Source organism: Euprymna scolopes, chromosome 39 (genome assembly GCF_053919585.1).
Source record: "Euprymna scolopes isolate OS-2025 chromosome 39, ASM5391958v1, whole genome shotgun sequence".
NCBI lineage: Eukaryota > Metazoa > Mollusca > Cephalopoda > Sepiida > Sepiolidae > Euprymna > Euprymna scolopes.
The window spans coordinates 53,496,971-53,522,286 of NC_136520.1; positions in this window are offsets into that span (position 1 = coordinate 53,496,971).

Genomic DNA, 25,316 nt, shown 5'->3' on the forward strand with positions numbered 1-25,316 from the left:
TCGTTCCGTCACCTAAGAGTGAATAGATTTAATTACAAACTCAAAATTGCATCATGAGTATCGCATGCACTGACGATTGATTCTCTAGAGTAAACTAAATTTTTACCAAGAACATTGTAAACAGTAGTTCAAACAATTAGGATATCTAATGCTCATCTACAAAATAAAAAGAACGGACACGTGTTTCGCAGTATTTACGGCTGAACGGCACAGCTGCCGATACCGAGATTCGATCCTTCAATCACAGTTTTAAGGCTACGCTAGTCATACTTGGTGGAACAATAGAAATGTCGCCCTATAGATAATTTATTAATGAGGAAGGTGCTATGAAGTTTGCCATTATTTATTTATTAATCTATCTATATATCTATATCTATACTCATATAAATTTGGGTGCTTTTTGTATTGATATTCTATGTGAAAACCCTTTCGTTCTATTTATTGAAAAACGAATACTCAACTTTGTTATGTATGCGTTGTGGAATTGTATTCATCTGCAAAAGATCTAGCTAATTTCTATATTCTTTCCAACATTCATTTTAATTAATTCCTTATTATCTTTTCTGTTTTCTTATAGGATGACCACCTCTAAAGACTGCCCAACAAACAAACGACCCATTTCTCGAGCGGATTGTGACGTGTAATAAGAAGTGGATCCTCTACGATAATTGGCGACGGTCGGCACAGTGGTTCAATGCCGGAGAAGCTCACAACTCTTCCAGAATCCGAAATTGCATTAAAAAACGTTATTGTCACTATTTGGTGGTCTGCGACCGGTTTAGTCCATAACAGCTTTTTGAATCCGGTCGAAGAGATTACGGCGGAGAAGTACTGCCGGAAATTAGAGAAATGCACCAGAAGCTCCCAGGTATGTGCCTGAGATTGGTCAATATGAACGGACCAAATCTCTTCCATGACAATGCTAGCCCGCATGTTGCTCAACTGACCTTGCCGTAGTTGAAAGAATTAGGCTACGAGACTTTGCCTTATCCGCCATATTCACCGGACTTCGCCCCACCGATTATCTTTTTTAAAGCATCTCGACAACATCCTCCGCGAAAAATGCTTCAAAGCCCGAGATGATGCCGAATCTGTCTTCACCGACTTCATCGCTTCCTAAACTCCGGATTTCTTTGCTAATGTGATAAATAAACTTGTTTGTAGTTGGAAAAAATGTGTAAATTCTGATAGTTCTTATGAAAAGAGTTATAATCTTTTGAAGTTGCACGTCAAAAAACGACATTATTTTTGCACCAAACTTATATATATATATATATATATATATATATATATATATTTATATTTATATTTATATATATAATTTAATGTATGTGTATATATATGTGCATATTTATATGTATTTATGTCTTTGTATATATATATATATATATATATATATATATATATATATATATATATATATATGGGTGGCTGTGTGTGTATGTGTGTGTGTGTGTGTGTGTGTGTTAGAAAAACATATGCGTATATATTTACAAATGTATCCGTCTGCTCATAATAGAATCAGATGTAACAGACGAATAGCATAATAGAATCAGATGTAACAGACGAATAGCATAATAGAATCAGATGTAACAGACGAATAGCATAATAGAATCAGATGTAACAGACGAATAACATAATAGAATCAGATGTAACAGACGAATAGCATAATAGAATCAGATGTAACAGACGAATAGCATAATAGAATCAGATGTAACAGACGAATAGCATAATAGAATCAGATGTAACAGACGAATAGCATAATAGCAACGCAAAATGAGACGAGCAAAAGAAACAGGATGCCAAAAACGCAAGCATCTCATCATAAATATTTTTGTCAAATGTTTATCACAATTTATATTATAATATTGTAATATTTCAAAACATGATAACATGCTAAAATCATAATGTTTAAAATTAAATGCTTCTAAAATGTGTTTCATTTTTTTTTTAATTTTGAAATAAACTTTGATACATTCTGTACTTTAAGGACAAAGACATGTAAGAAAAGCACATTTTATTTTAATTGTTATAATTCGCCATAATTTTGTTAGGACCTAACCAAGTGAACCATCTATTTCAACGTTTAACTATATAACTTTTCCTATATGTTGCATTATATGTTGAGGTTTTATTCTTAGTTAAGATGTTTAGTAAAGATGCTTAGTAAAGATACTTTATTAAGATGTTTAGTGAAGATGCTTAGTTAAGATGCTTAGTTAAGATGCTTAGTTTAAGTGCTTATTTAAGATGCTTATTTAAGATGCTTAGCTAAGATGCTTAGTTAAGATGCTTATTTAAGATGCTTAGTTTAGATGCTTAGATAAGATCCTTAGTTCAGATGCTTATGTAAGATGCCTATTTAAGATGCTTAGTTAAGATGCTTAGTTAAGATCCTTAGTTTAGATACTTTGTTAAGATGCTAAGTTTAGATGCCTATTTAAGATGCTTTGTTAAGATGCTTAGTCAAGATCCTTAGTTTAGATACTTTGTTAAGATGCTAAGTTCAGATGCTTATGTAAGATGTCTATTTAAGATGCTTAGTTAAGATGCTTAGTTTAGATTCTTAGATTAGATACTTTGTTAAGATGCTAAGTTCAGATGCGTATGTAAGATGCCTATTTAAGATGCTTAGTTAAGATCCTTAGTTAAGATCCTTAGTTTAGATACTTTGTTAAGAGTCTTAGTTTAGATGCTTTGTTAAGATGCTTAGTTAAGATGCTTGGCTAAGATGCTTTGTAAAGATGCTTAGTTAAGATGCTTATGTAAGATGGTTATTTAAGATTCTTATTTTAGATGCTTAGTTAAGATGCTTATGTAAGATGCTTAGTTAAGATGCTTATTTAAGATGCTTAATTAACATACTAAGTTTAGATGCTTAGTTAAGATGCTTAGTTAAGACGCTTATTAAAGATGCTTAGTTAAGATGTTTATGTAAGATGCTTAGTTAAGAGGTTTATTTAAGATGCTTAGTTAAGATGCTTAGTTAAGACGCTTATTTAAGATGCTTATTTAAGTTGCTTCGATAAGATGCTTAGTTAAGATGCTTATGTAAGATGTTTATTTAAGATGTTTAGTTAACATGTTTAGTTAAGATGCTTAGTTAAGATGCTTTCTTTTACAATCGATACCCCGATTCTCGCCCTTCCTCTTTCACCCACTATCTCTTTCCCCCGTATATAAAGCTGGAGATGATATATATAAAATAAGATAGGGATCATCTTATGTAGAAAACACTATGTCTGTCTATCTCTCTTATTGTCTCCATATCTTAAAACTGTCACTTCCGAAAGTAAGAAGCCAAACGTCGTTAAAGGCATCAAATGATTGCGTTTTTTATTGACCGTTTTTATGGGTCTTTAGCCGGTTAAAGTAGTTTTTATGGGTCTTAAGCAGATTAAAATAGTTTTCATGGGTCTTTAGCCGGTTAAAATAGTTTTTATGGGTCTTTAGCTGGTTAAAATAGCTTTTATGGGTCTTTAGCCAGTTTAAATAGTTTTTAAGGGTCTTCAGCCAGTTAAAATAGTTTTTATGGGTCTTTAGCCGGTTAAAATAGTATTTATGGGTCTTTAGCCGGTTAAAATAATTTTAATGGGTCTTTAGCCGGTTAAAATAGTTTTTATGAGTCTTTAGCCGGTTAAAATAGTTTTTTTATGGGTCTTTAGCCGGTTTAAACAGTTTTTATGGGTCTTTAGCCGGTTTAAATAGATTTTATGGGTCTTTAGCCGGTTTAAATAGTTTTTTATGGGTCTTTAGCCGATTAAAATAGTTCTTAAGGGTCTTTAACCGGTTAAAATAGTTTTTATGGGTATTTAGCCGGTTAAAATAGTTTTTACGCGTCTTTAGCCGGTTAAAATAGTTTTTATGGGTCTTTAGCCGTTAAAATAGTTTTCATGGGTATTTAGCCGGTTAAAATAGTTTTTATGTGTCTTTAGCCAGTTAAAATAGTTTTTATGGGTCTTTAGCCGGTTAAAATAGTTTTCATGGGTCTTTAGCCGGTTAAAATAGTTTTTATTGGTCTTTAGCCGGTTAAAATAGTTTTTATGGTCTTAAGCCGGTTAAAATAGTTTTTATGGGTCTTTAGCCGGTTTAAATAGTTGTTATGGGTATTTAGCCGGTTTAAATAGTTTTTATGGGTCTTTAGCCGGTTAAAATAATTTTTATGGGTCTTTAGCCGGTTAAAATAGTGGTTATGGGTCTTTAGCCGGTTAAAATAGTTTTATGGGTCTTTAGCCGGTTAAAGTAGTTTTTATGGGTCTTTAGCCGGTTAAAATAGTTTTTATGGGTCTTTAGCCGGTTAAAATAGTTTTTATGGGTCTTTAGCCGGTTAAAATAGTTTTATGGGTCTTTAGCCGGTTAAAATAGTTTTTATGGGTCTTTAGCCGGTTAAAATAGTTTTTATGGGTCTTTAGCCGGTTTAAATAGTTGTTATGGGTCTTTAGCCGGTTTAAATAGTTGTTATGGGTCTTTAGCCGGTTTAAATAGTTGTTATGGGTCTTTAGCCGGTTAAAATTGTTTTTATGGGTCTTTAGCCGGTTTAAATAGTTGTTATGGGTATTTAGCCGGTTAAAATAGTTTTTATGGGTCTTTAGCCGGTTAAAATAGTTTTTATGGGTCTTTAGCCGGTTAAAATAGTTTTTATGGGTCTTTAGCCGGTTTAAATAGTTGTTATGCGTCTTTAGCCGGTTAAAATAGTTTTTATGGTCTTTAGCCGGTTAAAATAGTTTTTATGGGTCTTTAGCCGGTTTAAATAGTTGTTATGCGTCTTTAGCCGGTTAAAATAGTTTTTATGGTCTTTAGCCGGTTAAAATAGTTTTTATGGGTCTTTAGCCGGTTTAAATAGTTGTTATGGGTATTTAGCCGGTTAAAATAGTTTTTATGGGTCTTTAGCCGGTTTAAATAGTTGTTATGGGTCTTTAGCCGGTTAAAATAGTTTTTATGGGTCTTTAGCCGGTTTAAATAGTTGTTATGGGTCCTTAGCCGGTTAAAATTATTTTTATGGGTCTTTAGCCGGTTAAAATTGTTTTTATGTGTCTTTAGCCGGTTTAAATAGTTGTTATGGGTCTTTAGCCGGTTAAAATAGTTTTTATGGGTCTTTAGCCGGTTAAAATAGTTGTTATGGGTCTTTAGCCGGTTAAAATAGTTTTTATGGGTCTTTAGCCGGTTTAAATAGTTGTTACGGGATCAAAAAGAGAGCAAAATTGGAAAAAAAATGTTATACATTTTTTACATGCATCCTATTTTTATTTTCATCGCTCCACATGTATGTCACGTTGGTGCACTAGTAACGTTCTCAGTTTTTTATGCTACAGTTTTTCTTTCGGTTTCGATTCGAGCTGATGGTACCCATATACATTTGTTTTTTGTTTTTTAAATCACGACTCTATGATAATACTAACAGTATTACCCGGCCTTGCTCAGGAGTTGCTTTGATGTCTTTTTTATGCTTTCTTGATCTGTATCTTTGGTAATTCCAACATTTTCTCTGCGTGTGTGTGTGTGTGTGTGTGTGTGTGTGTGTGTTTTGTAATCCTAAAATCGTTTTTGTAAATTTCGATTATATTGACACCATACTGATCAACGTAGATCCCACACACTGGATGCAACATGCCAGCAACAAACCAATTTCTCTGATATGTCCCCTTAGCAGCAGTATTCTTCCAACTTCCAATTTTTTGTGGTTGTCGCTGTATAGTTCTAAAATTAGTCAACTGTGTCGAAAATTTCCTTAACTTAGGTTGGCGGGCATATTACTTGTGCTTGGTTGTTGGGGGCCTATGTTTTGTTAAACCGACATATGAGAAATGTTTGAATCACATTTTCACTAAGTCTGCGTGTAGACTGTTTTTGCAATTTCTTTAGGATTAGTTGCTTGTCAATTATAAAGTGTAATTAAAGTGCCGTAATATTCTAGTTTTATATTGCAAAACTATATATATATATATATATATATATATATATATATATATATATATATATATATATATATACACGTAAATTTTCCAATCTTAAAAACAAACTTCTATATAGTAATATTATATTGGTTATTCGGACTATAGGTTTCGCCTGATGTGACCTCCTACCTTCTTCACTTGCGTTTTGTCTAACTCAAGTATATCTCTGTCAAACTCGGGAATCCGTAGGAAGTTCTGTATGAAACACAAAGTGAGACAGAAGAAGCTGACTCTCGTTTCGTTAGCTTTGTCTGGGGCGAAATCTTTAACAATTCCTAGTTATAATTTTAGTATCGCTCTTATTAAAGATTAAACCATCAATTCCACCCATAATACTGGCAATTAGAACTGAGTATAACCATACTTTTATACTGAGTGTAACTATACTTGTATCTGTCGGGCCATGGTTTATTACATGTCGTATATGCACAGAGAGACTTTCCCCAAACTAATACTAAGGTGACGGAAACATATCCGTTGATATATACTATAAACGTAGACATAAGAGAAATATGAACTCTTTAATGACATCACCAAAATAATTAATGGCATTTTAATTGCGTTAATTTATTAATAATCAAGAATCACAAACAAGATTAAAGTTGTCAAAAACATAGTAATAAGATTAAAAATAATAGATATTTAGTAATTCTCTAACCAAACTAAATGAAATTCATGATTGTAATTTGACTGGGACCCGCCCTTTCTTCATCTCTGTAACATCTCTTTTATATACGTGATGTCACTAGTCACAGTCTTTTCTATATTATATATGTGTAACGTTACTCAACAAGTATATGCATATTATATATGTGTAACGTTACTCAACAAGTTGTAGCCTCAGGAGCAAAGTAAACGAATAATAGGGAATACCTTCAACTCGCTATTTCCCGTTGTAACGACATTTATTTCCTTATTCTCTCGTCACGCGTGACTTCTCATTACAGATGTGACGTTACACACGCTTCTAACATGATATCGAACACCATCCACTCATCTAACGTGATCGTTTTCTCTAACATGACCATCTCCCCCAAGAGATCTTTTTCTCTAATGTGATCTTTTTTTTTTCTTTTTAAACTTATTTTCTTATATGAAATTTACATATGCGAAGTCCTACAACTACACCGTTTGTTCATTTTCACGAGGATTTGACGTCCCCTGGGGACCTTGGGGTCTAAATGGGAGGGGGGGCTAATTCTGGACTTAGACATTTTTTATGCCACGTTCACTGTGTTCCTACGTGAAACCATGCATACGTCACTTGTATGACTTCCAATTCCACATAAACTCATTTTAAGCCTAAGCAAAGATTATCGCAAAAACAAAATGATGTCATTTTGCATGCATAAGCATACGCGCGTCTGTTCTTTGTTGCATATGTACATCAAGACTCATCTATTTCTGTTTCCTTTCTTCATACTCGGCTCCTCGTTGGTCTAGTGCTCTTCATCAATTCGTTATTTTGATACTCATTGTAATACAGTAAAAAAAATGTGGCTTCTTTAAGGAATCGTAGGTCTTTGCAAGGAGTTTTATGTTTGTTGTTTTCTTCCTTACTATATTCAAGATCTTTTCAATACTAAGTTCGGTAATCGTTATTTTGTTTTTGCGATAATCTTCGCTTAGGCTTCAAATGTGTTTATGTGGAATTGAAAATTTTATAAGAGAAGCATGCATGGTCTCCCATGAGTTCACAGTGAACGTGGCATAAAGAAATGTTTTAGTTCAGCATCCACCCCTTCCGATTTAGACCCAAAAGTCCCCAAGGGGACGTCAAATCCTGGTGAAAATGAATAAACGGTGCAGTTTTATGCCTTAACATATGTAAATTTGAGTTCTCCACTATGCAAAAAAAAAATATGACTAAGTCGACCATTTGCTCCTCTCCATTTAGCCCCTAAAGTCCTCAAGGCTTTAACATATTCAAATTTGAGTTCAGCACCATGCAAAACTGCTAAATAGACATATACAGAAAATGTTGGACAAGTATAGTAAAATAGTCCCAAAAATGGAGTGTTTTTATCAGCCCTAAAAGAGCTCTTGGGACACACACAAGAGTTATCGCGAAGTATAGACAAACAAAATTATATAGAAATCAGTCAGTTACAACTTTTCAGAAAGTTTTTTTTTTAATCTAAGGCATCAATTTTTTTGTTTGGGTTATTTTATGCCGAATCGTGGTTTAATGTTTAAATACTTTTTTTAAAACAAAATTATTCGAATAAATATATTTATAGTTGAAGTATAGTTTGCATTAAAATTTGATTAAATTCGTAAACATTTTAATACGAAAATAAAAAAAAAAATAAATGCATAAAATGTATTAAAATGCGAGTAAATGTGCATCAAGTTTATTCTTTTAATAAGCACAAAAGTGTCACTTTATACCGAGGTGGTAACTGGAGTTTTTCCCAAAAAATCCCCTTTTTTACTCATATCATGTTTAATGTTTGTGCAAAATTTCAAAAAATTCCAAGGCGTAGTTATTAAGAAAAGTGCGAACAGACGAACAAACGAACTGGCAAGCGTGAATTTACAGGTACCCCCACTTTTTGTCGGGGGAAAAAAAATTGTGTCAAATCTTTATGGATAAATTATACTGTCACATCTACCTCTACATCTACAATCATAAGAGTCACTTTGTGTGTGTCTGTGTATGAGTTCCTTCCGCATAGGTTTCGAAACGGCTGAGCCTTTCTTTTCCAAATTCTACACAAAGGTAATATTTTTATGTCTGGCTGTGTTTTTAGATATTTTTTGTACAGAAATTTATCTGATAAAATCGTAAAAAGAAAATCCAGTCTGCGTTTGCGCCTGATTTCTATAAGAAGTGAAAATATATCCCAAAAGTTCAACAAGTTTTTTTTAACATAGATCTACATAAGAATATTGTGATTAACATCTCTCAGTGTGAACATAATAAAAGTATCTATATGGCTTTCATATGATGGTTTTTAATTTTTCTTAGTAAAATATAGTTTAAGAAATATCAGTTGTTTTGATGTCGAAACTAATTTAGGTGACCGAAACAGGATTTGAATAATTTAGGATAAAAATGGAAGATATCTTGTCCCCTATAAGTAACTGATTTTTTTTTAAATATTTAAGTAACTTAAGGGCGTTTAGTTTAATACTTCCATTTTTTTTTTTCATAAATTATTAAAATATTGGTAAAATCCTATTTCACTCACCTTAATACGTTTCGATAATATTCTCCAAAATTTATTTTACGTACACTATAGTTTAGGGAGAAAATAAAACCATTTATTAAATGAAAGATATGAAAAATTAGGTAGACAGAGCATGCTAAAATAAAATACAGAGTCGATTTCATGAATTAGAAATTAAGATTGTGAGAAACAAAATTATCTCACTCGAAAACAGGTATATTCTCCTCTTACTGACGAGAAAAGAGCACATACTGATCATTTATTTATTCATTCCGAAATAAAATTAAAATTATTTTTTTTTCAAAATAGATACTTCACTTGGAATTATATATTCACAAATAAATAAAAAGAAACATTTTATTTAGAAATATTTTTTAATGATTTCTTCGTTTCAAACGCAAATAAATGGAATTCATTTATTTTCGCTGATATTTTTATAGTTTTTTAAATTTAAATTTATTTTTAAATGAAAATTATTTTAAAAATAGAAAAATCAATTTTTGGTTATAGTCCTTTCATCACATTTCACTTGAGCCAAAATCAGTTTGAAAATACCACAAAACATGTTTCCTGTAAGGCTTGTGATGCGCATCATTTTATGATCAAAGATAAGTAACTAAATTATTTTCAGGGAAATCCAAATCTCTTCCATCAGTTTGCAGTTGATAGCTTTTTATTTTACAAGGGGGGTCATCGCTTATCAAGGCCTAGAAGCCACCCGAGGGTTAATAGGTATACATTAATCATTGTGATTTTAGCGTAGTAAACATTAGTGGGAATTTTTTTTTTTAACTTGGATTACTTAGGGGGGGCGATTCAATAAGAGCTTGTTCACATTGGACTTGAAGACAATAAGATTGTAGTCAGCTGGAAAGCAGGCAAACGAAATAGAGTTTCACAGGGGAGCAGTTCTTAGAAAAAAGCCCTGTCCATGGAATCTACGTTTAGGTGTAGGCAGGGATAAAGAGTGTGGGTAATTGTTGATAGTGGTTCTGGCAAGACGAGTGTTTTTCGTGAAAGTCTGGCGAGGCGGGGGGACCAGAGATCGAAGTTCAGATGAGCACCTGCAAATGTCCAAGCAGAAAGACTTTTATATATTAAAACCTGTTATAACTAGCTAAGAGAAGATTCCTACATACATATCAAAGAACATATAAATGAAGAACTTGAATGCCTACTAGACTGTCTAAGGTCTCTCTGTACAGGGGTTTGTCAGAACAACTTGGCATGAAGATACTTTTTCCATAGAAGTAACCCCTGACCAAATATTAAAAATCACATTTTGTATTCACTGCCCAAATAAGATCTCCTCACCGTGGCTAACCTACATAAGCTTTTACGAGGAATCGCGCTCTTTTTCAAAGTGATGCTACCTCAAGTAATAGCATGAAGCTTAATCCTCCACCAGACTAGATAAATTATTGTCCTGGAATCCAGTAAGACCAAAACGAAAGATACTACAACATATGAAAATGGTTAATTGGGGAGAGGAAGATTATGTTCTCAATTTCTTTACTAACTCAGTGTTTGAGAGATAAAGAACTTAAATGAAACATTCGAATATCTATGTATCTCATATAGAGTTCAATTGTTAGCCCCAGGTTGTGAGCCCCTTAATCTCTGATAACTTCGACTGAAGTAAAATAAAACAAAAAAAAGTCAGATATGCATATTACCTTCTAGCTTCAAAGGTACTTTACGATACATGCATTAAAGGACCCAAGATGAAATGACTTGTGTCAGAAATCATGGAAAACCAAACCGGTTTATCGCATTCACTTCAAATCCAAAGTGGAAAGAAATTCAAGATCAACTTCTCCGTGGACAAACATAGATCAATCACTAAGATATATTGGCTATGGTTTTTTCGCGTAAAGATAATTAAAATGTTAAATCTGATAAAAAATTAAAAAAAATAAGTGGCAAAAAAAAATAACACAAAAAAAGGCTTGCCTCATGCGAATATATTTTTTGTGGTTTACCAGAAAAATCAACTCCAACTAAAGTGATTTTAACTGGAAAATAATGGGAATGTATGACTGATATGAATCATGTATTATTTTAATTGGAATTCCTTATTGAGATGAGTATTATTTATAATAATTAATTTATTGCGGATTAATATTCTCATCTTTCTTAGTTGTTGTTGCGCGACGTTTCGGCCAACTATTCCTCTGGCCTTCGTCAGGCGGTACCCGCGACGGATAGAAACTTCGAATCTCCTAACTGCATTCTCAGCAATCACTGCCATCCGTAGTTGTTGTCGTCTCACCACGTTTTGACCAAGTAAGCCTCTGACCGGCTTTGGGTAGGATTGAAACCGCTATCTGCAGACCATGCTCATCTATCTGTGGCGTAGGGATTTGGGCAGCAAGATGTTGGTTCACGTTACATTTGAACTTCTGCACGTAAGTACTGTTGGGGAAGCAAGGACCTGAAATGGAATTCCAGAGTCTAGCGGTTCTGGGAAGAAACTATTGGAGTAAAAAGATATTTTACATCTAGGGATCTCTACAGTGTGGGGGTGGGATTTAGCAGCCTTTCAGTTTTGTCGAGGGTGCTCACGTCGTGGGGGCACAAGTGATTGCAGTTCGTCAGAGCATTCACCACTAAAATACTTGTAGAAAAGGCAGAGGGAGGCAACATTTATTTAACCTTATTTAAAATAGTTAAAAGGCAGATGGTGCATAGGCCTTGTTCTAATATCTATAGAATTTCGCCTAAAAACTTTCCACTTGAAATTCTGTTTTGCGAGGATGTTTAATAATGAAGCCTTTTTAGCGCAATATTGGACTCACAACAACAACAACAAAAAGTAAATAAAAATGATTTTATCATTATTTCCGACACTTAAAAGTTTTCAAATTTCTTATTTACATGTTATTCAAAATAAGTGTCCTCTGAACGTGTGAACATGTTTTACTTCAAATTTCCCGTTCGAAACTACACCAAAACACACGTGGAACCACCGGAACAACCCGCACATTTCTTTTTTTATTCTCCTCTGCGGCATCACATCCGTTATAATTGAAAAAAATAAAATAAAGCATGGACCGGACTTCTTTATCCTGATGAAACTATTTTTAGCGAAATATTGGACTTACAGCAAAAAAATGTAAATAAAAATGATTTTTTCATTATTTCTGACACTGCAAAGTTTTCAAATTTCTCATTTAAATTTTATTCAAAACTAGCGGGGGTACCCGGCGTTGCCCGAGGGTTTGTTTCCGGGACGGGGGGGAGTTTTAAAAAATGTTATGGTAGGTAAGTAGGAAGGGTCAAACCCGGAGTCATGAGTAAAAGTAGGAAAATAAAGTGTGAAAAAAAAAAAAAAAAAAAAAACATCTGCAACGTTAACAGTTCGGCCACCAAGAAAAGTCCATTCCAGTTGTTTAGGAAACAAAAACAAAAAAAACCAAAAAAACGACTACGGTAGGTCGGCGCGAACGTGAAAATATAATGTGAATTGTCCAGCGCGCTAACCACTAAGCCACAGAGCACTGCAGCTTAGTTTAGTGATTTTAAATAACTTCACATGAAAGAACTACGAAGCCAAACCGGTGTTCTCTTCTCAACTGTTCCTTGTGAACGATCCCCAAACGGTGTTAAGTGGTGGCAGGGGGAGGAGGAATTTATTAGAGAGAAAATATTTTACCACTTCCATTGATCTTAACCGATTTTGGTCGTGACTTCTCAGCAGAAAAAGTATAGAAATCTAAGATTATCGAGGAATTTGAGAAATAATAAGCCTATAACACACCTCAGATATTGTTCTGCCGTTTGTGCATATTATATTTGCATGAAATATCTTGATTTTTAATCCTATTAAGGTCAAAATCCGACGGGAAAAAATGAGTTCATTTTATTTATTTATATATTATATATATATATATATATATATATATATATATATATATATATATATATATATATATATATAATATATATATATAATATATATATATATATATATATATATATATAAGAGAAGAAGAAGAGATAGAGATAAGTGTCTTCTAAAAGTGTGTGACCATCTTTTACTTATATATATATATATATATATATATATATATATGTGTGTGTGTGTGTGTGTGCTAGCGGAAGGACCCGTCGTTGACTGGGTTCAAAAACAGTCTACAGAAAATGGATTGTGATTGATGAAAGTATGATAGGTTATGAAAAGGAGGGGGGTTGTAAAGAGATAGGTTTTGATACTCAAAAATTTTACCCTAAGCAAAATATGATGAAAGTAAAGATACTTCTCGCGAAAATATATTTTTTATATCAAATGTGTTTCCATTTGTAGCCAAGAGTGACCAACAAAGAAAATGTTATATATATAATAATATAAATATACAAGAAATAAATGTTACCATAGTCAATAAAAGTTACTTTCATGGTAGAAAAGTTCATTGGTTTGTATTTTTAAGTAGTTTGTAAATTTCTTTTTTAATTCACGAACGGTTTAAAAAAAATGAAAATGGCAGCGACTTTGAAATGGAGAGCCCCGTTTCAATTTGAAGGAAGGGCACCTGAGCATTCTGTGTTAACAATTAAAGAGAGTTCCGTCAACGTAAGGAATGTTTATAAACATATTTTAATGTTTTCCGTTATTTTGTGCTTGAGGAATATTCGAATATGGCATGCGTAGTTTATATAAAAATTCATTTAAGTAGTTATCGCCTCAAATTTCGTTTTAATTTCTGTTCGCTGAAATTATTTCAAGTAAAGAGCATTAAAAACTATTGCAAAACAAAAAAACATGAACTGAACTTTTATTGACTATGGTAACATTTATTTCTTGTATATTTATTTTTTCAGGTAGTCGTTTGTTGGTTTTTCTGCTAAACACTCTTACAAAATAATATCGACGAAATATCGAAAAACAAAAAAACAAAAACAGTTTTGAAAAATAATGAAGCTTTACTTACTTTAGTAAAATAATCCGACACAGCAAAATGGAATATTAAAAAAGTAAACACGTAATTACTTTAGTTTTTAAAGCAATTAATCGATATGAATATGAATAAGAAAAAAATGGCACCCTTTTCAAGCAGAACAGCTTCGTTTCAGTTTTACAGTATTTAACGGTGTAGCATAGCGCCGTCGGATTCAGGGTTTTATTATTGTAATGCAAAGAACACGCAGAAGGGTTGTAATCAACTGAATTCCTTCTAGTACGCTTACAAAAAAAGCTTAAACAGATATATAAATAAAAATAAAAAGGTTATGTAAATGTTTTTAAAAAGACAGGTAATCACGTGAGCAGGATGTTTTCCTTCTTTTTACATGATAAAAAGTAACGGTTTGGAGTACAAACACGAAGACAAGTAACGGTTTAGAAGTACAAAATGTAAAATAGCTAAGTACAGTTCGAATTTATTAATTATAGTGAATTATGAAAATAAAATGTGAAAAAAGCTAGCTTACTGGATTTGAACTTCGCTCAACGGAGATAAAATCGAGATTAATAAAGAGTAAACACTTTATGTGAGAGATATATGGCTGGGGAAATTTACGGAAAAAAACTGAGCTAGAAACTACAGTAAGTTCTAAAATACAAAGAGGAAATCATTGAGGACTTACTGAAATTTCTAGCTCATTCCCTACCCGTTTTTCCCGCAATTGCTTCTGCCATATTTCCATCTCATACGTATAGTTTTTTTTAATCGGTATTAACATCGATTTTAGCTCTCCTGAGCGAGGTTCGAACTGGTCAGCTAGCCTTAATCATTTTTATTTTTATAATACAGTATGATTAATAAATTCGAACTGTACGTAACTATTCTTAACTTTTGTAGCTCTAAACGGTATATATATATATATATATATATATATATATATATATATATATATTTATATATATATATATATATATATATATATATGTATATATATACATATATATATACATATGTATGCATATATATGTGTGTGTATGCATATATATGCATATATATGTATATATATATAAGTATATACATATATATATACATATATATGCATACACACATATATATGTATACATATGTATATATATATTTATATATATGTATATATATATACATATATATACATATGTATACATATATATATATGTGTGTGTGTGCATATATATGTATATATATGTATATATATATATTTATATACATATTTTTATATATATACATATATATATATATATATATATATTTATATATATATAATATTGTTCCCTACACGGTATATATATGTATATATAAATATATATATATATATATGTTTATATATACATATATATATATATATATAAATATATATAGATATATATAGTAAGTTATAAAAATATATATGGCAATTACGCCATATATTTATAACTTACTACCAAGCTCTACCTATATATTGAGCACTGTTGGAGTAAATACTGGAAATTTATGGATAAAATTATATTTTCGTATATTAATTTATGTGATTAAATGAAGTAGGCATATATATATATATATATATATATATATATATAGAGAGAGAGAGAGAGAGAGAGAGAGAGAGAGAAATATATATATATATATATATATGGAAAGATATTTATTTATTTTCAGAAAGTTTACATGTGATAAGTCCTTGGTTGCGTCATTTTCAAACCGGATAATAGGGATATATCAAGCTGTTTTTATTTACTTTTTTGTTTGTTTAATTAATCCACTACGATTTTAAAAGTATATATGCATTATTTTATTTTTATAAGGTGTACATAGATAAATGTTATATATACATTCTTGGCTATACGGTAAGTAATAACAAATACATTATTGATTCAGAAAGTTTACCTTTGGGTTAAATCAAAATTCGATGCAGAAAATTACAAATTTCTTATCCAGAAACAGAAATTAAAGAAAATAGATTGATCGACACCAAATCTTTAGTTATACGATGTAATGCATGTGCTGGGCAAGATACTAAACAATTTAATTATCATTATGAAGTATGGAATATGCATTCGAAGAAAAAATGTAAGCTGAGAATATTTTTATAAGCGAATCACTGCGGTGGTGCCAGCGAAACCGTATCGTATTCCTCTAAAAAAAGAAAACACAGAAACGTTTAAGAAATAATACGATACTACTGATTAATGTAATACGATATATTAGTCAGGGGGCATTTGTCATTAATTAATAGCTACTTCAGAAATTTTGCCAAAATTGATTTTTCACTTGTATGTGTTAGAGGTCATCATAGATAATCACTTTCAACTTGTCTTCCAAATTTCAGAGCCGTTTTAAGCGCGTGAGAGCGATTTTCAAATTGGCTGCCTAATTTACTGACAAAAATACCTAAAATCCCAAAAATAACCCTAAATGTCTTTATTTCTATTGATCATCTTAAGTTTATTATATTGCAATGTTCTAAATGTTGTATTTTTCCTTTGCAGGGCTGCAGCTGGCCTTAGATTTGTGTTTGGAGCAATAGTAACCAGAACAACGGCAATATGGAGGAATGCATCATATGCGACGAGAAGCTGCACGATCTGTTTTCTACTGCAACTGAAACATCCCTCTCCAATATCAGATTGTGTAGTGAAAGATGGGGTAGAATTGGCAAGAACAGAAACATTTGTGATAGAATAAATACATTGAAAATAGTTAGAGGAACAGATTACCATTACCATAGAAAGTGTTACAAATCATTCTGTAACACAAGCAATCTTGCAAAAGTTGAAAGGAGTCATGAAGAAGAATTAAAAGAGTCAATGAGCAAAAAGCGAGGAAGGCCAAGTACAAGTTTTGTATCACATAATCAAGGAAAACATTTGATTCAGATTTATGTGTCTTCTGTCAAGATCAAGGCAGAGAACAAATTCATGAAGTGTGCAGCGAGTCCATGGGGAAAAAATTCTTGGAAATCAAGAACTGTAGTCCAAGTGAAGATGTCCGTGCAAGACTAGCACTCCTTATGGATGCAATGGATGCATTTGCACAAGATTTAAAATACCACTTGACATGTTTAAGAAAAGAAACCAGATACCTTGAAACATCAAAGACTGCCAACAACCAACAAACAGAAAATGATGACATTGGAGGTGCTATATCTATTATTGAAATTGTCAACATTGTCCAACTAAGATTAACTAGCAGTGATACTTTTCCAGGCATTGATATGAATGTAATCAATGATGCCTACATTAAACTCCTTAAAGAACATGAAGTGCCAGTTCTAACTAGCAACTACAAGCAGCTTTTGAAAAAGCGTCTTCTTGAGAAGATTCCTGGAATTGATTTTGTCAAGCGTGGTCCTAAACCTGAAGTAGTTGTCTCCAAGAAAATTAAAGACAAAATTGTTTCTCGTGAGTATGAACTGTCAGATGTAGATGAAGAGATGGAAATCCTAAGTAAAGCATCAAAGATAATTAGACAAGAAATAGATAGCATCAAAGATTGGAAATATCTAGGCTCATTTGAGGACTTTGAAACACCAAAAAAATTATTACAGTTAGTAAGGTGGATAACATATGGCCTACATACTAGTCTACATTTGTCAAAACAAAGGTGAAGGGCCAATTAGTTGCTGTCAAACAAGAGAGGAAATTGCTTTCCAGACTATTGGTTATAGGCAAAAGAAGACCTGAATTTGAAGTGAAAGATGCTATAGGAGAATATGAATTTGACAGTGCCCCACCATCAAATTTCCAGCTAGATGGTTCAATGATTATGCTTTCTGGAAAATCCCAGTTAGTAAAGTTGGTCATGGATCTCCCTATTCCAGAAGATGTAAGCCAGCCCCCAGCAGATCAAGCAAATAGCACCCAAACTGCAATTTTAATAATTGATGCAATGTGTGTTGTCAACATGGTAACAAAAACATGTGAGAAATTTACTGCTTTAAATTTTGCAAACAAATTTGTTGAAATGGTTGAAGATATGGGGGCACAATATGATGAAATACGTGTTGTCTTTGACCAATATCGACCAGGATCTCTCAAACAAACCACAAGAGACAAGAGAACCAAGAAAACAGCAGCTATCCATTATCATGTTAATGACAGTACAGATATAAAGAATATAAGGATGTTTCTATCACATATCCAGACAAAGGCTGAGCTCACCAAATATCTATCACAGAAAGTACTAGCACACTACCAAGGAAAGTCAAAGAAGGTTCTTGTTATGTACGACGACACAATCATAGAAGCTAATTGCCACCTTGCCAATGTTGTGTCCATGCCACAAATGTCAGAAGGAAGTCACTGCTTAGAGGAAGGTGACCAGTTGGTACTGCTTAATGCTGTGGACGTCAATCACAAAGATGAAAATGCTAAAGTGGATATATTTTCAGTAGATACAGATGTCTTTGTGTTACTTACTGGAAACTATCCATTAATCCCGCCAATGACGTGCTTTGTTAGGAATAATACAGAGAGGATTTCAATATTTGAAAGCTATAATAAGCTCGGCATTAAGAAAGCAAAAGCATTAGTGGGATGGTATGCCTTCATAGGGACTGACAACACTGGTGCATTTGCTGGGAAAGGAGTCACAAGTCACTTCAAGGCATTTATGGCATGTGATACCCCCCTGCTTGATGCCTTTGCAGCATTTGGAAAGAGTACTGATGTTCCAGAGTGGGTTGTCAACCAGATGGAACGCTACATATGCCTTTTGTATAAACCTTCTGGAAAAGTGACATCAGAGAGTATAAAAGAACTGAGATGGGCACTCTTTGCACAACATGCCAAGGAAGGAAGACAGTTGCCTCCTACATTAGGAACTCTCATACCGCACACACAAAGGGCATTCTACATGGCTTTGGTGTGGAATCTATCCACCAAACCATGCCCTAGCATCCCACCAGCAACTAATTTTTCATGGGAGAGGCAAGATGGTTATTTGGTACCTGTACTAAATATTAATGTGCCAGCACCAGAAGCATTGTTAGAGCTGCGTCAATGTTCCTGCCGCAGTTCCTGTATGACAAACAGATGTGAATGCCATAAGAATTCACTAATGTGCTCTGATGCTTGTGGATGTAGTGATGGCTATGAAAATTCAGAGGACTACAATGAAGAAATAGATGACATTAGTGAAGATGACATGGAATGATATAGAAATGTACAATATAACTATACCTAATATATAATATATTTTTTTTTCATTAAGAATACTTGAAAATGTAAATTATCTCTCTGCCGCAAATTACTATCTAGAGCAGTCTCTATAGTGTACCCATATATTTTTTTCATCTCAATTGGCCCAGTGTTTCTTTAGTTATAAGATTTAGAACATTATGCCAAATCGGGCTGAAAATTGTTTTTTTGCCCCCTCACGTCCCCAAATTGGGGGGTATCAATTTTTTTTTTGTGCAACATTGGTAACCCAGCCTACCATAGAGTACTGATAGGAGTATGAATGCCCACAAGGCAATTTCAGTTTTGAACCAAACGCTCCCCTTAATTCCTATGGGCTGTGCATTATTTTGGAGGTCATCTTAGGCAAAAGCGCCCTTTGTCTACCCTGTATCCAGTGATTTTGGTTTTAAAATATGGGGGCATTCACTATATGTTAAGAAAATCATTGAAAGACAACCCAGTGTCCTGATATTTTGGCAAAAAATAAAGTTTCTACTATATTCTCATGATTTTTCGTAGCCATTTTGGAAAAGCGCCCTCTCGTGATGAAATATGATGCTAATAGTTGGAAGACAAGTTGAAAGTTATTCGTTGTGATGTTCTTGATCATATCCAAGTGAAATTTCAATTTTGGCAAAATTCTTGAAGTAGATGACAACTGCTCCCTGACTATATATATATATATATATATATATATATATATATATATATATATATATATATAAAATTATTAATATACATATATAGAGAGATATAGATATAGATATATATCTATCTATATATATGTATATTTATTTATATATATAGAATAGAATAGAAGAAGAATAGAAGAGAATAGAGAAGAAGAGATAGAGATAGGTGTCTTCTAAAAGTGTGTGACCATCTTTTACTTATATATATATATAAATATATATATATCTATATATATATTAAATTATTAATATATATATATATATATAAAATTATTAATATATATATAGAGAGAGATATAGATATAGATATATATCTATCTATCTATATATTAAATTATTAATATATATATATATATATATATATATATATATATATATATATATACTTTTATGTGTCGATCTGTCTGTCTCCATATTTTCAAACCCCATCTGCTAGGAAACTAAAAGATTTTACGGGCAGTTCCTTTTTAGTTTGTTAGCCAGTTAAAATTGTATTTAAGTGGTAAAAAAATAAGTTCAAAATTGGAAAAGAAATTGTTAAATATTTTGCACAATCATCTTAGTTTATTTTTAATTTTTAATCGGTTTATATACGGGTGATGTTGGGACAGTTATAAAGTCGCATTTGAATACTTCGGTTTCGAGTCAAGATTATGGCACCTAAACAATTTAAAATATAAAGTGTCGCATGGTTTCGAATACCCTATATATTAAGTTTCATATCTGCTGACCAGAAACTGATATAGGACTTTGATAGGCAACCCTTTTTTTAAAAAGCATATATGCGCAAACGTAAATATATATAGAAAGAGGTATGTGTTTGTTTACTATAACCTTTTCAGGCAAATATTATACACGTATAAATTATGTAGAATATCTGCCTGAATATAATTAAACGTAATAGTTAACTAAAGATGATAATCCCATGAAAAAACTGAAAAAAAACTAATATGGAATTAATTAAAATGATTGTTTAAAAGAATATGCAAATTAGCTATATATTTTGCAGATGGATGCAGTTTTACGATCCATTTATAACAACGTTGTATTTTCTTTTTATATAAATAGAAATAAAGGGGTTTTAATATGAATATAAATACGCACAAGAACAAAGTAATGAACCTCCCCCTTAATTAAACACTTCATCAAATCTCCACACTAACGTAATGCACTTGCAATAACCCTTATCCCTGAGTGGCTTCCGGGCCTTGATAAGTGGTGATCACTGTGTAAAAAAAAATAGGAGTATAGATATATTCATCAACGCTACGTCTGCATTTAAAGACATTCTCGAAAGGACGTTTTTAATAAATTAAATTAAAAGAAAAATATTTTAAATATATAGTGTATCTTTTGTCTGAAAAGAATATTTTTCAAACGAACATAGTAAAATTCAAAATATGTGCAGCGTTTATGGCGTTGAAAGAGGTTTTCCGTTTTGTTAATTCCTATAGAATTCAAAACGTGTAATGTTCTCTTTTGTTTCATAATAAAAGCCTGATGTTTTTTTTCTCTGCAAACCTAACCCAACAAGCATTATACATAGAAAGGATGTCATAGAAATACATATTCAATTTCATAGATACATCGTAAATTGTGTAATTTAATGGCTAATTCCCTTCGAAAAAAATATTTTCACTCAGAAAAAGAAAAACATAAACCTGTCACATACAAATGTAAGCTATCATTTAAAATTGATCGAATTGATCGTCTTTAAATAAAGAAAAACACGTTGAAGATATATACACAATTTTTATAATTGCTTTTACATTTTACGGACACACACACAGATACAACAATAATAATAATAATAATAATAATAATAATAATAACAACAACAACAACAAACACTGGCATAACATAGGAAAAAAAGGAGTCGGAATATTTTGGCAACGTACCCAAATATTTAGACAATTAAAAATAATTATGCCACAATTGTAAAAAAAAAAAACTTTTAAAAGGTTGGGGGCGAAAGCATGTGCTTCCGCAAACCCCTGTTTTCGCATTTAATATATATCGCTTTGCTAATACACACACACACACACACACACACACACACACACACACATATATATATATATATATATATATATTAAGGCAGCCTCTTCTCATTTAGACAAATATTATTGTTTTTATTTAATTACATACCTATATATATATATATATATATATATATATATATGCAAAAAAAACATATTTTTTTAAGTACATATATATATATATATATATATATATATATATATATATACATATATACATTGTAATCTATGTGGTTGAAAAAAAAAACAATTTCTACATTTATTCTACAATATGCCTAAGGATGATAGAAGCACTTCTGTCGAAAGCGCTCGCGATTATGGATCCAACTTATACAATTTCGAGAAGAACACAAAAAGGACTATTCCGAGATGGGAGAAGATAAAAAGGAAAATTGAAAAAACAGAATAAGTCCGTGCTATTCAGTAAAATTTGTTTAAATAATATTATATATATATAAATAGTTTATACACGATATATTTAGTATATATAGTATATATATATATATATATATATATATATATATATATATATATATATTATACACAATATATATAGTATTTTATATATATAATGTGTATGTATATATATATTTATACACGCTATATATATATATATATGTATATATATATATATATATATATATATATATATATATATATATATATATATATATATTATAAGATTAACCTTGACTGCCTGTGTGAGGAACGATCTCTACTGAAGATTTCCCTCAAAATTGTAACTTGATATATAAGAGAGTTAGTCCTCTGGAAAAAATAACCATTAGCCGGTAAGCATAGCTGTTAATGTTAAAAATTGGAAATAAATTACAAGTCGTTAATCATAAGGTAACTTAAAGTGCTTTCTACGCATGCGCGAATACACATTTATCGAGTAATTTTTTTTTGTACTTTTTCAAGCCTTGGGACGTTAATCAAACGTTAACGGTCAAGGGTTTTTTTTTTTGTTTTTTTACACAGTGGTCACCACTTATCAAGGCCCGGAAGCCACTCAGTGATAAGGGTTATCGCAAGTACATTACGTTAGTGTGGAGATTTTATGAAGTGTTTACTTAAGGGTTTCAGAGATAAATGTGTTGTTTGGGTCCTAACTGATGGCATCCAAGTCATATTTTTTTTAGCTTTTAGCAAACATCTCCATCAAGTTTTCGTCTACAGAAACGTAACATTAGACATAATGGATTTACACCTGCGAAACAGTTTGGTCTTTAGTCAGTAAAAATAACTACTTAGGGCTCAAAATGAAAAGTAAATTGGTAATTTGCAAACGTATGCTGATATCAATTGATATTTTGCGCATGCATTTATTTATTAAATCTGATAAACATTTTCTAATCAACTGTCTGTATTTTTCAGATGAGGTGTTTTCATTGATTGAGATTGTTTGACTGACTTCCTCATCTTGGTTGTTATTGTCACAACGTTTCGGCCGTTTTGCCCTCCGGCCTTCATCAGGTGGTTTGTATTTAACTGGGGAACCGTTTGTTAGGAGTCTCGAACCCAACCCTTTATTATTATTATTACGGAGGTACCGTGTTCGGACTAGTGACATATGGCCGAGTGGTCCTAGACGTTGTATCAAAGTTTACAGTTATCCAAAGGTGCTGAGTTCAATCCTGAACGAAGGCAGTGAAAAGTAACCTTAAAAAAAGAGAACCAACAACTATGTCCCAGGGCCTAGCTGGAGTCCGAACACGGTACCCCCGTAATAATAATAAAGGGTTGGGTTCGAGACTCCTAACAAACGGTTCCCCAGTTCGATACAAAACACCTTATGAAGGCCGGAGGGCAAAACGGCCGAAACGTTGAGACTATAACAACCAAGATGAGGAAGTCAGTCCGACAATCTCAATCAATTTTCTAATCAATTTGAAGGAAGCTTAAACACTAACGAATTAGACTGGAAAGTTAAATGTTTTGGTTTACATTTTAGCTGATGGTACCCAAGTCATATATTTTTTTTACTTTGGAAACCACTATTATATATTGGAAACCATACAATAATCAATAGAGAATTGGCTCCATAAAAATAAATAGTGTGCTCTTTTTTCAGACACTTCTAGTCTGATCTGGCTGAAAATTTGTATGTACTTTTGTTATTAAAAGGTGCAGCTAACTAAGTATTATGATATTCGTTGGATGCAGAGTAAGAAATTTATAGTAGTTTATATATGGACAAGTATGTAAGTTCCACTGTTTGTAGACACTTATTGAGTCGATCTGGCTGAAATTGTGTATAAGCGTTTGTTAGGTTAAATTGCAGAGAACAAACTCCAATGACACCCGTTCTCTGCAGTGAAATGTATTAATAGGGTTGGTTGGGTTTTTTTTGGGTTTTTTTTACGGCATATCACCCTTTTCGGGTTATTTAATGCCGAATCCAAAGATTTTGAAGAAAAATTTTTTAATAGAATATATTTGTTGTTTTCAAGTCGGTTTCTATTTAACCCATAGTTGGAACATTAACAGGTACTACCACTCCGGGTAAGAGTGGACCTGGGAGCAACGGCAATTAATGGGTGGCTCCACACTCGCCAAAGCCTGCAAGCCGAGGCCTCACCATTGGATATAGTTTAAGGTATATATCTAGGACCGTATTAATAGGGATCCATAAAATTAGTATTCAGGACAAAAATGAGAATGGATTTAATTATGTTCCACAATCAAGTTTGCATAAAACATTAATTCTTAGTCAACGGGCTATGCATTTTATTCGTTTTAAACGGGTTAAAAGGTTTAGCATAGATACACATATATACACACAAACACATACACACACATATATACGTGTGTGTATCTATATATATGTATATATATATATGTATATTTACATATAAATATTTATGCATATATATACATATACATATACATATATATATACGTGTGCGCGTATATATATACAGACATATACACACACACATATCTATATATATATATATATATATAGGAAACTTAAATTTTGTTTCTTAATTTTGAAACCAGATGGAGCTGGTTTCGCTTGATATGTCAGAGAAATTTTCATTTGAACGAGTGGGAGTCACTTTTCTCCTTTCAACAAAAAAACCGATTGAAGCAGACAAAAGCAAAACTCAAGTGTCCTTAGAGAAAAAGGTGTATAGCCATCGACACGTGTGTCCTGGGATGCACGTCTGTATATTTCAAAGGCTGAACGGGTGAACAGGAAGGAGGAGGAGGGTGAGGAAAATCAGGAGGAGGAGGAGATGGGAAGCGGACGGTTGAAATAGAGAAGTAAGTAGGGGAAGATACGGAAAGGATCAAAATTAAGGAGTAGGAGATAGAAAAAGATGAGAGAAAGAAATAGAAAAGTGGAGGAAAAA